Below are 16,124 nucleotides of genomic sequence, written 5' to 3'. Positions count from 1 at the left end.
TCTTCCATGTGAATTTTGGTATCAGCTTGTCACATTCCTTAAAAAGTGTCAGGAGATTGATTCAATATAAGAATTTCATTTTTGTAATATTGAGTCTTTCAGTGAACAAGTCTCATTTATTGATGTCTTCATTTATGTTCTATGTAATAATGCTTAGTAATGTATTGCTTAGAGGTATTAAATATGTTTTATTTCTTTTTATTTCTGGCTATCATATTTTTTAAAGCAGGTAGCTCTTTATTAATAATAACTTCTAGTTATTTGTTGCTGATGTAGGGATGTGATAGATGTTGTTGAATTGATCATATTTCCCTGAACCTAATCCCAACCCTGTCTGCCTGGAAAATGATGATTTATTTTTGAAGACTTGGCTCAAATTTCATTAGCTCTCTGAATGTCCCAGGTGATTAAATGCTTTTCTTTTCTCAAAAAAAAAAAAAAGTATTTTTTTATTGTCTTAATAAATTACCCAGAGTAGATGCTTTTTTTATTTGTTTGTTTGTTTTCATAAGCTATGTGTACTTACAATACAGCTACTGTTGTTTGTATGGTAGGTCATTGAGGGCAAGGGCTAGATCTTATTTATTTTTGTCTGCCCCATACTTAGCATAGTGTGCCTCGTCTAGTCAGGGTCATTAGCCAAATGGGTAGCCATGGGAAAGCCTTAATAACACTAAACAGAATAGGATATTTCCTTTCTAGGGGCTCTGGTCTGATTTTTCTCTGGTTTCAGTGTTTGTTTTTATGGCAAGTTTCTCTAGTTTCCAACCTTTTTTTGTTTTTTGCAATTTTTTTTTGCAATATTTAAATGAACAAACAGTAATTATAATAACAGCTAATATGTATTGCGTTTTCATTATGTTCTGTTACTAAGTCTGTTACATTTGCTAACATATTTAATTCTTGCAGTAACCTTTTGAGAAAGAGGTTTCTGATGTGCTCCCCATTTTCCAGATGAGCAAGTTGCTTTGCATGATCTGAGGAATTGGCATATCCTAATATGCAGTAATTGCATGAAGGTAGGATTTAAGGTGTGCTTAAAATGTTGGAAACTTCCTCCAGTTTGGCCTTTTGTATATGAGTGAATCGTAAGGTCTACAATTGCTCTTTCATTAGACTTCCTATGAAAAAGTAATCACATTTCCTTTCCCCATGGTTATGTGCTATTAGAAGTAAAATCTACTTAAAGCATCTCAAGGGTCCAAATGAAAAATCTTTGCTGAAAGACATCAGAGGAAAGTAAAAACAAAAACCTGAGTCTTTCAAAACTCTCTGATTTCCTTGGATTTGTTTATCAAAAGATTTTTGCATTTCCATGTAAGGCAGGTGCAGATGGCTAGTAATTTAATCCCTACTCAGGTTCATAAATCCAGAGTAAATAAATCAGTGGTGACCCGTGGCTCTTGTCAGCTCCTACAATTCCTGCGTTACCCTCACGCTGGTCTGATAGCTATAGACTTGGCTTCTAGATGGGATTACTTATTTCTTTTGATATGTAACCTGAGTATTGCATAAAATAATTAAATTGTCATGACAGGGAATGTCTGCAAGTAGGCATGGCCTTTTGTTTCCTTCTTCAAGGTAAACAGCTGTTGTTAGCTTATGAAAAGCTAAAAGTGGTCCAACAAGAAGCCTGTATCCATCACATTGAAATCAGAGACTTGATTAATATTGTAGCCTGTAGCTTTGTGATATGTATGGTTTAAATTAGACCTTTGCAGTCATTGTGCTGGGTTGATGCAAGCACATTAATGACATAATTTCTGGTTGCTGCATCACATTTCTGCAGTCTGTCCTTTGTATTCCACTCACATTAATTGAAGTAATTTTGCCAGTGAAGCGTGTTTCAAACCTCTGCATTTAAATTGAAATTTTAATTCCCTTATTGTCTTGAAAAGACGGCTGAAGATGCCTTGTTACAGGTTTCATTATCACCCAAAACACTCCAGCTGCTGGTTCTAATGTACAATGACTGATTAATTCGGGGAAGAATTGTTAATATAAGAATAGCCGCTTCTTCCCAGTGGCATGAGCTAACCAGGAAGGTATTTTATGATAGTTAATATTTTTATGAACTTTTTTAAAGAAAAATTTATGTGGCAGTCTGCATCAGACTAAAGCTGCACAGATGAGCTTTGAAAACCACTTACATAAGTTCTGATTTATCAACCCATAGAAGTCCATTCATAACTGTGTTCAATCAGTGGAAACTAAGCAGGTGCAAGCAGTTGTGAAGCACTTTAGGCTGACAGTCACGGGGCCAGCTGCTAAATTTTTTCACTTCTAAGTCTTTCTGAGACTGTAGGGATTTTGAATGTCTCTTAATCATTTACTTATATATTTTTAAAAAGTCATAGCTATATAGTGAGATAAGGATTATTATAATAATAACTATTATTTATGTAGTTGCATTCTTCCCAGAGAATCCCAGAGTGCTTTGAGAGAATGGTATGGTGGAATGACATCACTTACACTGGGAAAATGTGGCCACATATGGCATAGAGGGAGTAAAGCAGCTTCTTAATTGCAGAGTTTTCTAAGCTCCTATAATAAAAGTATATTTGTAGTGTTTTCAGCTCACAAGATCCTTTGTATTTGTTAGATAACGATCAAGGTTGTGCATGTCAGCATGACTCTTAGTGTGGGTCACACGGACCCGTGCTTAAATCCCACTCTGACTTTCACTAGCTGGATGACATGGGGCTGATTATTTAATTTGACTTTGCTGAAAGTTGGAGCGGAGAATTACATACATTCCCAAGGGTTGTTGAAGGGAATTAAGTGAGATGCTAAGCTATTTATGTAGTCTACACACAGTATACACAGTAAGTGCTTAGAAATGTGTTTATAATGACGTAACTGTTGCTATGAGAAGGATATGGTGATTGCTCCCATGTTATAATTTCAGAAGCTGGTCAGAGATGGACTTGTTTTGAGCTGATAGAGTTGAAGTAGAGCTGGCTAGGTTAAGCATTATTGATTCCTTTTTGCCTCAAATGGACATCTATCCAAATGAAAGACTACCCCACACTTTATACAAAAGAGGTCCTGCAGGCAGAGATAAAATTGTTCCCCCCAAATAAGCCTAGTCTGACCTAACACTTGCTCAAAAGGGTGATCAGGACCCCAAAGTTCTTTGCCGTACATTTCAGATTGGACATGGACAACATTTCAGATTCTGCCTCCATCACCTTTTTTGACCTACTTTATGTTCATAGGGTACCTACTGTCTAATTATAAGCAATGCAATTCGTTGGTAAACTATCTGGGATCAGTTGCAAAATCTACTCTTAGGGAACTAAATCTATCTTTCTGCTAGTATTGTAATTAGATATAAGCCAGTTCACTATTGGAGGGTCCTTATCAATAATGTCGATTTTAGTGTTCTAAAGTAGTTGAGGTTAAGCTATTCTTTCTGGCAGGGCTTAGGTGGCAGGACCAGTGGAGCAGTGAGATTGTTCCTTTTGCTGCCATTAAAACTGTGTCATTAGCAAATAGACGAATTTTTTCCTCAGACTATGGGCAGGGCAGGGGTGATCATGCATCCACTATCAAATGATTAATGTACAAGAAAGAAAAAGGGGGCCAAAGTGTGCATCCCTTTCATCTGGTCTGAGAGTTTCTAAGATCTCACAGGACTGTTTTTTCTCATTATGACTATGGAAATGGTATTGAAGTGAAAGCTCTATAAATAGCAAGAGCTGGAACATTCTAGTGAACTTATTGGACTTAACTTGAAAGTGGTAAGTGACTGCAAAAATGTTTCAATATTCCATATAGATTTCTCTACACGTGATAAAAAATATATCTGTGATCAATAATAAAATAGCCACCATTAAACCCATCTGTTTCTAGTGTAGAATATTGATTTGAAAGACCAATGCCAATATTCTATACTAATAACAGGAAAGAATCAGGCACATGTTTTGATAGACTTATAAAGAACGGGATGATGACATTGTTAATCACATGCGTTGTTGATATATGTATCTCGGTGTGGCCTTAACCTTAAAGGAGCCTACATGCTAATAAGGAAAGATGAATGAACAAGTAGTGTCTTGTGTCATGATGAGCATGGCAAGAAATGGGGACCAGGGATATTTGGGCTGAAGTGGGGTAATATGGTTTGCTATTTAAATAAGCTGGTCCTCTGTAGCTGCTTCAAGCTGTATTTGAGAAGCTCTTCATTCCCTCAGACACCTACATCCAAATTTTTTTTTTTTTAAAGATTTTATTTATTTATTCTTGACAGACACGGAGAGAGAGAGGCAGAGACACAGGAAGAGGGAGAAGCAGGCACCATGAAGGGAGCCCGATGCGGGACTCGATCCTGGGTCTCCAGGATCACACTCCCAGCTGATGGTGGCGCTAAACTGCTGGGCCACCGGGGCTGCCCTACATCCAAACTTTTCAAAAAGGTTTAGGAAGAGCTGAAAACAAGGTCATGAAATAAGAACCCTTGGTATTTGTCTAAAATTGAATGAGTAGGCTTAGTGTGGCAGCTTCATTTTTCTCCTAGAGAGTAAAAACACAAACTGTTTTTGGTGGTGCTCAATGCCCTTTTTATATATATTTGATTTGAAGGCTAGGGTTTCTAAAAGCCACACTGATAGGCACCAGGTATAGTATTAGCTTTCCTTCCCTTTTAGTTTGCTCTTTTTGTCTGCTCGTCTTTGCCTGTTTTATTAAATAGAAATTCGGTTAGATTGCACTAAACCTCATAAGGTTCAGCAATTTTCAGCTGGCTGGCTAGGCTTTAGCGCAGTGATTCCCAAACTGCGCATCAGGGACTCATTCAGGAATTATAAAGCCCAGGTCACACCTTACACTGATGACATTGAAATCTCTGGCCTTAGGACACTGACTTGAAGTTCTCCAGGTGGTTCCAATGTATGGATAAATTCGGAGCCATAGATTTGGAGTATAGCCTACTATGCAGTGCAATAGAGTAAAACTAATTGTCCTTGACTTAATTTAACACCAGCTCTAAGGAGTTAGAAACCTCATATTTGCATAAGACAGATCACACGGTGATTGATACATTTATGTAGAAATGTTGTAGTTTGAAGTTGCTTTCTTGCCATCCTCTCTTGCAGATTTTGGATAGAGCTGAGGAGTATGTGGCTCTTACTCTGGTATCATAGCCTGATGATTTGGTCAGTAGCAGTGTTGTTGAATGGTTAAATGAGATGCTTTCCAGGCTCGAGCTGACTCGAGTTCTTCAGGACTGTTCTCCTGGTGCTCTAATTCCTGCATTCTTACTGTGGTTTCTTATCTGACTTCTCACTGGAATTTCATGGGTTGAAATGAGGGCATAAATGGACTTATTGACAAGTGGTAGTTAGGTACATTATGGTGTAGTGCAAACAAAATGGATTTAGAAGCCAGACGTTCCTTAATTCTAGTCCTGACTCAACATCTCACAGGTTGTGTGAGCTTAGACAAATCACTGTCTCTGCCTGTTTTGTAGTATCCTCTTCTGTCGATACTACTTCTGTGGATCCTCTGTCTAGTTTACAGAATGGCTGTGAGAATAAAAATGAAATTTTGTAGGTTTACAGTGCTTTGTAAAACATAAGGCAATATACAAATCTTAAGAAGTGTAAGTAAGCATCATCATTACTATCACATAGTGCTAGGTAGGAGGAAAAGTAGTCATCTGGGACTCATTTATACTGAGCAGCCTTTCTCTCCTGGAGCTACCATAATTAATGCATACATGTCATTTAAATCAGATTATCTGTGTGTACATGTACATTGATACACTTTAGTCTGTAGGAGGAATAAACTCAGCCAAGAATAACACACAAGCCCTTTGCTGACCTTCTCTCTCATATTGTGGGTTTCAGCCTCACATGTGGACTTGAACAGGTTTCTGATGGGTCAACCTGTGGCCAGATGGGGACCCTATGTATGTATAAATTGTTGCAGGTGAAGATTCATGTTGTTGATGGGAGCCCTCTGTGTCAACCTGACAATGGTCTGAGAAGGCAGATCAGTAGCTTTTACTTGGCTTGACCAGATAGGAGGAGCTTGTTGGAGTCTTTTCTCTGCGATTCATCCGAGTACTAATTACTTGTCGTTGCTAGCCCTGAAAATGCAAAAAGCCATATTCCTCTCACATTCCTTTGTGGGATTTTAATAGTTGCTGTTAGTAAAGAGCTGTGTAGGTGCTGAGCATTTCTAATGGATTTGGGGGTTTTAGAGAGTGGGCGAAATTGTCTTGATTCAAGTGTGAGTCTGCTGTGACTCTCATAGACCTCCTTTGCCAAGGCTGTAACTGTTTCTTGTCCCAGAGTAACAAGTAACATGATAACAAGTAAGGAAGTAAGTGATTTTAGGACACCTGTCAAATGAGAGTATCTTTCCTAGTAACCTCTTCTCTTGTATTTTGGAGTAGAAACCTAGGATTTAATGCTGTTTTTATGGAACATTGTTGGGAATTGAGAATTGGAGGGACCATAAGATTAGGAACAATGAAGGATTTGTGTATTTGTGTGTGTGTGTGTGTGTGTGTGTGTGTATGTGTGATAAGCAATTAGAATTCTTAACTGTCTTTTAAGGTGTGAGGTATAGTTTAATTTCATCAGGAAGTAATTGTGAACTGATACGTTATAAGTCCGTTTAGAACAAATAAGCCTCTTAATTTAGCATTATGTATTAGAAGCCCTAAATACGTGCATAACTTTGGACTTGGAATTCTACTTCTAGAATAAGGAAGGAGTTAAGAATTTTAATTATGTGATACTTATCCTTGTATATATATATATTTTTTATCATAGGAAGATATGTAAAAATAAAAGAATAGCAATTACTTAGTATGGGGAAATGGTTTAAGTCATTTGTGGAATATTCATTTTATGGAGTCATATGCACAATAAAAATATATTGGGTAATGGGCAGATGTTTCCAATATATGGCCAAATGGAAAAAGCATATTTAAAAATAACAATACTTTTAAAAAACTTTATGTGGTAGAACAGTTGGAAGGAATCAGGTTAAAATGTATTTTACCTGATTAGTGAAAATGTGGACCATCTTTTTCCTTTTTTTATTTTTAAAAATATTTTATTTATTGATTCATGAGAGACACAGAGAGAGGCAGAGACATAGGCAGAGGAAGAAGCAGGCTCCATGCAGGGAGCCCAATGTGGGACTCGATCCCAGGACCCCGGGATCACGCTCTGAGCCAAAGGCAGATACTCAACTGCTGAGCCACCCAGGTGTCCTGTCTTTTTCCTTTGTGATTTTGTGGTTTTCAGGTTTTCTTGATCATGTATTTTTTATAATTTGAAAGGAAAAGGTTAAGAAACACATTTTTGGGCCTTTAAAAAAAAATCTGTGAAATTGGAGTGGGACCCCAGTACTCAGCCTTTGAGGATCTCTTACAATGGAAAATACAGCATTTCATTTCTCAGATACTGTCATTCTGTGAGGCTTGGACTGATTGTATATCACAGACCTGGTCACCTCTACTTTGTAAGAGAAAAAAAACCCAAAGATTTTTGCTTAAATTATGGGAATTATTTGTGGTATAATGCCCTGATGTTTAGGAAAAAACCAAAAAGAGACAGAAGCCCCAAAGGAGACTTAAGACTAGCTTAGTCAAATGGTATGTTTTTGCAAGCAAGCCTGTGTTTCACAGCAGTGGTGGGTTCTTCTTTTACGAAACTCGAAGTCGCTTTTGATCTCTCACAAGTTTTGTTTTCTAAGATAGATTTGAAGATACTTTAAAGAAGAAATTCACAAGTTAAAGGGCTTTTCTTTGACAGCACTTTATCTTGCGGGCCCTTCTCCATTTATTCACTTATCAATAACTTCATCTCATTTGCTTTATCCTGTAAATTCCATTAGTTCCCGGGCAGTCTATTGCATTAAGCCTTTACTACCTAATATCGCCTCATTTACGTTGACACGTGCTTGACCTCAGCCCTTCTCCTCTCTTTGCTAATGCACCAACAAGCACTGATATCTCTCTGGAGCATTATCATTTGGCTGTTAGCGCAACTAATAACAACCCTTCATTTGAACTGATGAAGTTTTATTAAATAAAAACATGTAATAATCCTGGCAGTAATGAAAGGAGAATGGAAGTAGACAGCATCCTGTTTTTAATGGCGAGAGCATGCTGAGTCTGCATTATAGGTATTGGGTTTCCAGAGGGAGAAGGGGCACCTGAATGGGGCTGATCAATATTCTGTTAGCAAACGGACTTTAAGAGTGGGCATTTTTGATTGCCTGGTTTGCTCACTGTGGATTGGCTGCAGGCTGAGGAGGAGTTAGGGTGGAAAAAAGTGTTCCCACTCCAGGCCTTGCCCCATGATGCCGCTTTCCTGGGAAGTCTGTCGTCAGGTCCAAGCTGTCAGTAGCCTGGGGGCCTGCGGTCAGTGGCAAAACAGAACCATGGGGAACCAGATTTTCTCCAGGAAAGCTGGGATCAGGCATTCTGTTTCTCCTAGAGGTGCGGGAAGACTCTTCTAAGCCTCCACTCTAGCCCTGGGCCTTGAGTAGATTTCCTCATTCTGCTTTGTATGGCCCACACTCTGCCTCCCCATTCCCTCTCCTCCCCCTACCCCAGCTGTTTTGTACCAAGAGCAGTCTAAACTGTCCCTCTACATATGTCCCCTTTGCTGGCTGGTGTCATGTCATAAACACAGGTTGAGGAGCAGTTGCTTTAAGTTTATATTCAACAGGATTTTGATCCACTAAATTCTTTGGGGTCACATGTTTGTGGTTTTATGTCATATAAAATAACTCATTAAATTTTTTCTAGATCTGTGATGCAATTAAATACACAGGATTTTCACTTGATCTTAGCCAAAAGGCCGAGAAGCGATTAATACACAGGATTTTCTTACAAAGGCCACAGTGTTCTACCAATAATGCTGTGATGTCCTAGATGCATCAAAGCTTTTAGACCTCCTAAAACTATTAGATTAAACCATATGAAACAGCCAGTATTGGGTCATTTTTGACTTATAAGAATAGGTTCCTATGGTACAAATTTCAAACTAAGGCATGAAAGATACTGTATTTTTGTTTTTGGGAGTGTTAGTTGTTGGTTTTTTCGGTCTTTGATTTTTTAAATGTTCCTGTCTAATAGCCAGATTTCTCCTTTGCGCACTGTGGTGTAGCAAAATGGAAATGTTTGGTAAGTGACTGATCTGGGATTCTTGGTGATAAACATCTTCACTGCTTGTGTAAAGATGGGTATGGCATGTTCTGCCTTCAGAGGGAGACTTCCTGTGTCCATCTAGGACTCCCTGAGCCTGACTGTAGAGACTTTTGGGTGGAGTGCTGTCTTGAGGGGCAGCCTGAAGCCACGTGAGTTTGCCTTCTAGCACTTCAAGGGGCTCTGGTGGCAACTAGCCACAGGCCTGGGTACTAGGTAAATGTCAGATTCTGAGGCTTGCTGCTCTTGTGTTCATAGCCAGAGATTTCTGGTATTCTTAGTTGAGACTGTTCCAGAAGTTTAACTTGTGTCTTCTTACGTACATATGGGAAGGGAGAAGGTATCCATTCTCTGGAATAGCTTAATTTCAGCCAAGGCAACATTTTCAGATGCTTCCTTAAGGGAAACATACAGACCTATGGAAAAGTGATAAAACATTTTGGAACCATGTAATTATTGGAGTCCTGAAGGAAATACTTGTTTTGGATCTCACAGTGGCAATACATTTGCTTTCTTTAGGGGAACATGATTGCCAACATAAGCATTTATCTTAGCTAACAGATAGTTTAGTTAGAAACAGTTACTAATGTCAGTTACCATTGTGTCTTTCCCCTCCCCCAACTAAAATAATAATAATAATAATAATAATAATAATAATAATAGATCAGTAGTTTCTTTTCCAGTATCTCTTCAATGAAACAGCTGTCCAGAATGGCCCACTTGGGTGTTCCTCCAAAACATGTCCATTGGTTTATGGTAAAGCACAAAACTAGATCATTTTACCTAATCAACTTGAGTGAGATTAGCAGAAGACAAACACTTAATGATAAAATAATAATTTCCTACTTTAAATTAGAATAAAATTGAGAAATAGACATTTGGGAAAGAAAATTTAAGAGCACTGTAGTTCATAATTACAAAGATGGCCTTTGTTGTAAACTTCTTTCTCAATTTAAACTTTTTTGAAGTACCAGACAATTGTTGATTATATGCAATTTATTTATTTATTTATTTATTTATTTATTTATTTATTTATTTATTTATTTGATTTTATTTATTCATGAGTGACACAGAGAGAGGCCGAGACACAGGCAGAGGGAGAAGCAGGTTCCATGCAGGGAGCCCGACATGGGATCTCGATCAGGCCCTGGGCTGAAGGTGGCGCTAAACCGCTGAGCCTCTCAGGCTGCCCAATTATGTGCATTTTAACTGTACCTTTCACATACTTAGTTATGAAACATTTTTGGGATTTTTGTTTTCTTCAGTGGATAGGTTTCTAGTAGGAAAACATGCTTCCCTGTTCAGTATCCTGTGTTAAAACATTTTGTAAATACTTGCTTATTTTCATAATCCTAAAGGAAATGTTTTTCAAGTCCAGAACAGAGTTCTGTTATCTAGGCGGTTTCCAGTTGTGGTGAGTAGAATACTAATGTTCAATTGGGTAGTAATAAGAGTTGTATGAAAACATTCCCTGCTTGTAGTATCTCCCCCAATCCCCTAATTGTATTTTTGAAAATATGTATAGGAGGGGACCTCGGTGGCTCAGTGGTTCAGCATCTGCCTTTGGCTCAGGTCGTGATCCTAGAATCAAGTCCTGTGTCAGGCTCCCCACAGGGAACCTGCTTCTCCCTCTGTCCGTGTCTCTGCCTCTCTCTGTGTCTCTCATGAATAAATAGATAAAATACTTAAAAAAAAAAAAGAAAATATGTATAGGAAAACTTCCAGATCATTTAATTGGCTCATTATATACTAATCTACCTTAAAAAGACGGTGTGGCCTCTCTGCAAATTCTAGACTGTCATACTAGAGATCATTCAGGGCATGAGTGTTTGTTACTCCATCTGTGATAGAGGTATAGACAGCATTTACCAGTGAACCTCTGTACTGTATGTTGTGTATTGATTTTTGATCTGGTATGTCTTATTCTGTAACAATATAAGTGCAGTATGTGCACTTAAAAACCCAATTTTAATAATTTCTCATAACAACTCCCCTCTGAGATCATTTTGTTGCTGTCTACTGCAACTGCATCTCTTGAATTCTTGTTAATGTTTCATCAGTGGTATTTAAGAAGTACTCTGTAGACGTTAAATTTGGGAAACAGTGAAATGATTTGTAAAATGACCCCATTAAAAAAACACAACTCTTCAGTTGCACTTTTACCATTAGTTATATATATCTAAATGTAGGTGGATATTTAATGATTTTTTTTTAAGACTTTAAGTAATCTATACGCAACATGGGGCTTGAACTTAGAACTCGGAGATCAAGAGTTGTATGTGCTACTGACTGAGCCAGCCAGACGCTCCAAGGATATTTAATGATTTCTAATAAAGCGTAAATGTTAGTAAATGCCTGGAAACCAGGTCCTCTCCCCTCCCCCAACAATGTGACCATCACTGGTGGTTGGTTGGTTTGTTTTCTGCCTCACCAAGTTTTCCTTATGTGTAAGCTTTATGGTATAAGCTGCTTGAAACCACGTAAGTGACAGGTTTCTATAAACTGATGTCCTAGAGATAAAAGTGTTGCACTGACAACTTTTATTTTTTTAAAGATTTTATTTTATTTTTTCCAAGTCATCTCCATGGCCAGTGTGGGGCTGGAACTCACAACCCCAATATCAAGAGTGGTGTGCTTCACTGACTGAGCCAGCTAGGAACCCCACTTTCAACATTCTTTAAACATGCAGTGGCATTAACTACATTTATGTTGTGCCACCGTCACTACCATACATCTTCTGAACTTTTTCGTCTTTCCAAACTGCAACTCTGTACCTAATAAACAATAACTCTCCTTTTACTCCCTCCCCCCATATTCCAGAAACCATGATTCTACTTCCTGTCTCTCTGAATTTGCCTGTTCTAGGCACATCATATAAGTGGAATCATATAATGTTTATCCTTTGTGTCTGGTGTATTTCACTTCGCATAATATTTTAAAGTTCTGTCCATGTTGTAACATGTTGGTACCACTTAAAAATTATTTAAATTCAATTTAGTTAACATAGGGTATTACTAGTTTCAGGGGTAGGATTTAGTGTTTCATCAGTTGCATATGACACCCAGCGCTCATTACATCATGTGCCCTCCTTAATGTCTTGCATCCCGCATTACACCATCCTCCCAACCTCTCCCCTCCAACCACCCTCAGTGTGTTTCCTATAGTTCAGAGTCTCTTATGGTTTTCCTCTCTCGGTTTTCTTCTTCTTCTTTTTTTTTTTTTTTTAAGATTTTATGTATTTATTTGAGAGAGAGAGAGAGACAGAGATAGCGACAGAGAGCAAGAGTGGGGAGGAGAGAGAGAAGCAGGCTCCCCACTGAGCAGGGGGCTCGATGTGGGGCTCGGTCCTAGGACCCTGAGATCACAGCTTGAGCCGAAGGCAGATGTTTAACCAACTGAGCCAACCAGGTGCCCCAGCTTCCCTCTCTGTTTTTATCTTATTTTATTTTTCCTTCCTTTCCCCTGTGTTCATCTGTTTTGTTTCTTAAATTCGACGTGAGTGCAATTATATGGTATTAATCTTTCTCTGACTTATTTCACTTAGCATAATACCTTCTAGTTCCATCCATATCATTACAAATGGCAGGAGTTCATTCTTTTGATGACTGAGTAATATTCCAATGTATATCTATACCACACCTTTATGTATTCATCTGTCGATGGACATCTGGGCTCTTCCCATAGTTTGGCTATTGTGGACATTGCTGCTATAAACATTGGGGTGCAGGTACCCCTTTGAATCACTGTTTTTGTATCCTTTGGATAAATACCAAGTAGTGCAGTTGCCAGGTCATGGGTTAGCTCTTATTTTTAACTTTCTGAGGAACCTCCTCCATACTGTTTTCTAGCACCTCTGCACCAGCTTGCATTCCCACTAACAGGGGAGGAGAGGGTTCCCCTTTCTCCATTCTCCATTCTTACCAACATCTGTTATTTCCTGAGTTGTTAATTTGAACCTTTCTGACTGGTGTGAGGTGGTATCTCATTGTGGTTTTGATTTTTGTTTCCCTGAAGCTGAGTGGTGTTGAGCATTTTTTCATGTGTCTGTTGGCCATTTGTATTCCTTCTTCTGACAACTATTTTCTTAAACTTAGTTTTAGTACCACTTAGTAAGATTAGAATAGGGAAGGACAGTTACCTTGCCTGCTTTCATAATTATAGCTTTCAATAAGTGAGGGCCAGAAAATTAGAACACTGTATTTTCAGATAAATATAAGACTATGCTATCTTCTCTGTGGTAAGGTTTTCAAGCCTTTGAAATTCTAAGACTACTCAGATATATATATTAATTATACTTTGATTTTGGGTTAGGAAAACATATTCAGAAAGATTGTCATTCAAAGGTTTATAATGATACTATGAACAAACAACACTTTACTGAAGATATAGCATTAGCAATGTTAGTAACACCTTTTGAGGTTTCTTTATCCACAGAATAAATAGATTCTGGTAAAAATCTAATGTCATTGAGCACTCATTATGTGCCAGGCACTGTGGTAAGTGGTTTACCAATATTAAAAAAAAAAATTTAAGTGGCTTTGAAAGTTGACATTATGCTATAATTTTATATTTGGAACATGAACTGTTTGGGTTAAAAAATCTTCATGCAAATTCCTACAAACAAATTGAGTATGGATGTGCAGTGGGTGGTTTTTCAGCTTAAATATCTCAGCTGGATTTAATTACCTTAAGGGATAAGGCTCCATGATGGGCCAGTGGCTTACCAAATTATTTTTCATTTTCTGGAACTCGATGTCACTAAAGGTTAATGCATCCCCTTTCTCTGTTAGAGACCCGAGTTAAAATCCATTTTAGAGCATAAGTGTAAATGAATTTGTTGTTGTTTTTCCTCCTCGGGGACACGGTGGTCATTTTGTTACGCTGCTTTTCCATTTGGAATCATTGGCAGCTCACATGAGGCCCAGGGGCCCTTGTCCCAGGGGCAGTTGCAAGTCAGCATGAAAATGCGGGCTGCAAGGGGGCAAGGCTGGCCCAGAGCTTGTCACTTTTTCATGCTTTGATTCTTTCTTGGTTAACTTAGGGAAACTTACTTGCTACTGACATTTTATTATAGCACATCTTGTAACAAGTGATGTGTTTTGTGGGTAAGCCATTGCATTTCCCTCCCCATCTCAGGCCAGTTTGTATTTGGTGGCTCCCAGGCTTTCTGTATTTGCTGTCCACCTGCTCCCAAATGACTGTGTATATTGGTGTAGGGCTGTGATCAACACTTCGGAACATTGGTATGTTTCATGGCTTTTATTATCTATTACTTTTATATAAATGCCATACTTTTTAGGAGCATGTTTATATCCCTAATTATATTTATTATTTTTACCCTGAAGTATTATTAGTTACTGCCTTTATTTGTACCTTTTAGGAATATTTACAAGTATAACCTAAGCAGGGAATGGTCATAGCATAGGAATCCCTTTGCGAAGCTTCATGGGGCTCTTTTCCCTCTGAGTTCAGCTTGTGTCCTCTCTTTTCTATTACTACTACTGCTACTATTACTATTATTATTGCATCCTTTGTATTTCTTTCTTGCTTTTATTTTTCTCCTAAGGAATAGTACCTAGAGTATACTCTTCACTTTGTTACTTTCTTTTAAGAAAATCTAGATTTTGGGGTGCCTGGGTGGGTCAGTCAGTTTAGCATCTGACTCTTGATCTCAGCTCAGGTGTTGATCTCAGGGTTGTGAGTTCAAGCCCCATGTTGGGCTCCACACTGCATGTGGAATCTACTTAAAAAAATATATATGTATATATATATTTAAAAAAATATATATCTGGGGCAGCCACAGTGGCTCAAGGGTTTAGCGCCGCCTTCGGCCTGGGGCGTGATCCTGGAGACTCAGGATCGAGTCCCACATCGTGCTCCCTGCATGGAGATGGCTTCTCCTTCTGCCTGTGTCTCTGCCTCTCTCTCTCTCTCTCTCTGTGTATAAATAAATAAAATCTTTAAAATATATGTGTGTATATATATCTATATCTATATATTTCTTAAAGTAAAACATAATCTTACATACATGAATAAATGGGATCATGTAATTAACATAGTTTTGTTTTGTTTTTTTCCTTTGCGGTTAACTGCTTTGGTTTCAAAGTGGGTTTTTCCCTCTCTGAATTCCTTTTATTCATTTGTTGTAGGCCTTCCCATGCCATTTTTATTCATCCAGTCTTTTTTTGTCTTAAGATCTCCCAAATCATACTTAATACTAGGAGTATTTCCCTCTCCGTAGTTTATCTCCTATTTACCACTCATGTCCCATTTTTTTCTATTGAAATGGATCAGCCAAGGAGAGAGGTGATGACTGCTGTTTTCTCCTTGTAACATTATGTAAAATGGGTGTTGCCCTGTGTGTATGTGTGTATGAGAAAAAGCAAGAGAGATACATATCTCACTATAGGTAGACACACATACAGATTTAGGCTGACCAAACTCTGACTCATGATCACCTTGAGAATTATTTAAAAATGTATGTAGTGTCCTTTTATTTAGTCTTAGTCTTAAAAAGCTAAATTTGATTAAAAGTTTATTTAAATCATTAGTAAGTGGACTTCTTGTGAGAATATGAATGGATGAATGGTATAATTTAATTGGGAAGGTCATTTAACTTGTGTCTGGTAACAGGCAATGCATGTGGAAATAAATAACATGTACAGCTTTGCAGCACTTTAGATGTCTTCATGTTTATTATGTTCTTTGTTATTTCACTTAGATGTTAGACCCTTCAAAGGCAGAACTAGGCCTCCCCACCTGATACTCTTCAAAGTGTGATGTATGTTGATAAGGTTCTGGTAAACTCTCTTTTTTATACCATATCTTTTAAAAATGTGGTCATCTTGTTTTACAAAATAAAGTCTCATAGTCTCATAAAAGAAAGTCTCAAATAAAAATAGTCTCATTTTTCTAATATTGAGAGGTTTTATAGTTGTCCTACTTAATCATT

At 37.9% G+C, this 16,124-nt stretch overlaps 1 protein-coding gene across 6 annotated transcripts in view; it reads left to right on the top strand.

Annotated features, from left to right (window-relative positions):
* The window catches only part of EXOC4 (exocyst complex component 4), a 754,775-nt gene that overhangs the window by 34,968 nt on the left and 703,683 nt on the right, over nucleotides 1-16,124 (top strand). The window lies entirely within an intron of this gene.

This window comes from Vulpes vulpes, chromosome 7 (assembly GCF_048418805.1).
Source record: "Vulpes vulpes isolate BD-2025 chromosome 7, VulVul3, whole genome shotgun sequence".
Lineage (NCBI taxonomy): Eukaryota > Metazoa > Chordata > Mammalia > Carnivora > Canidae > Vulpes > Vulpes vulpes.
This window is presented reverse-complemented; position numbering and strand designations above follow the sequence as displayed.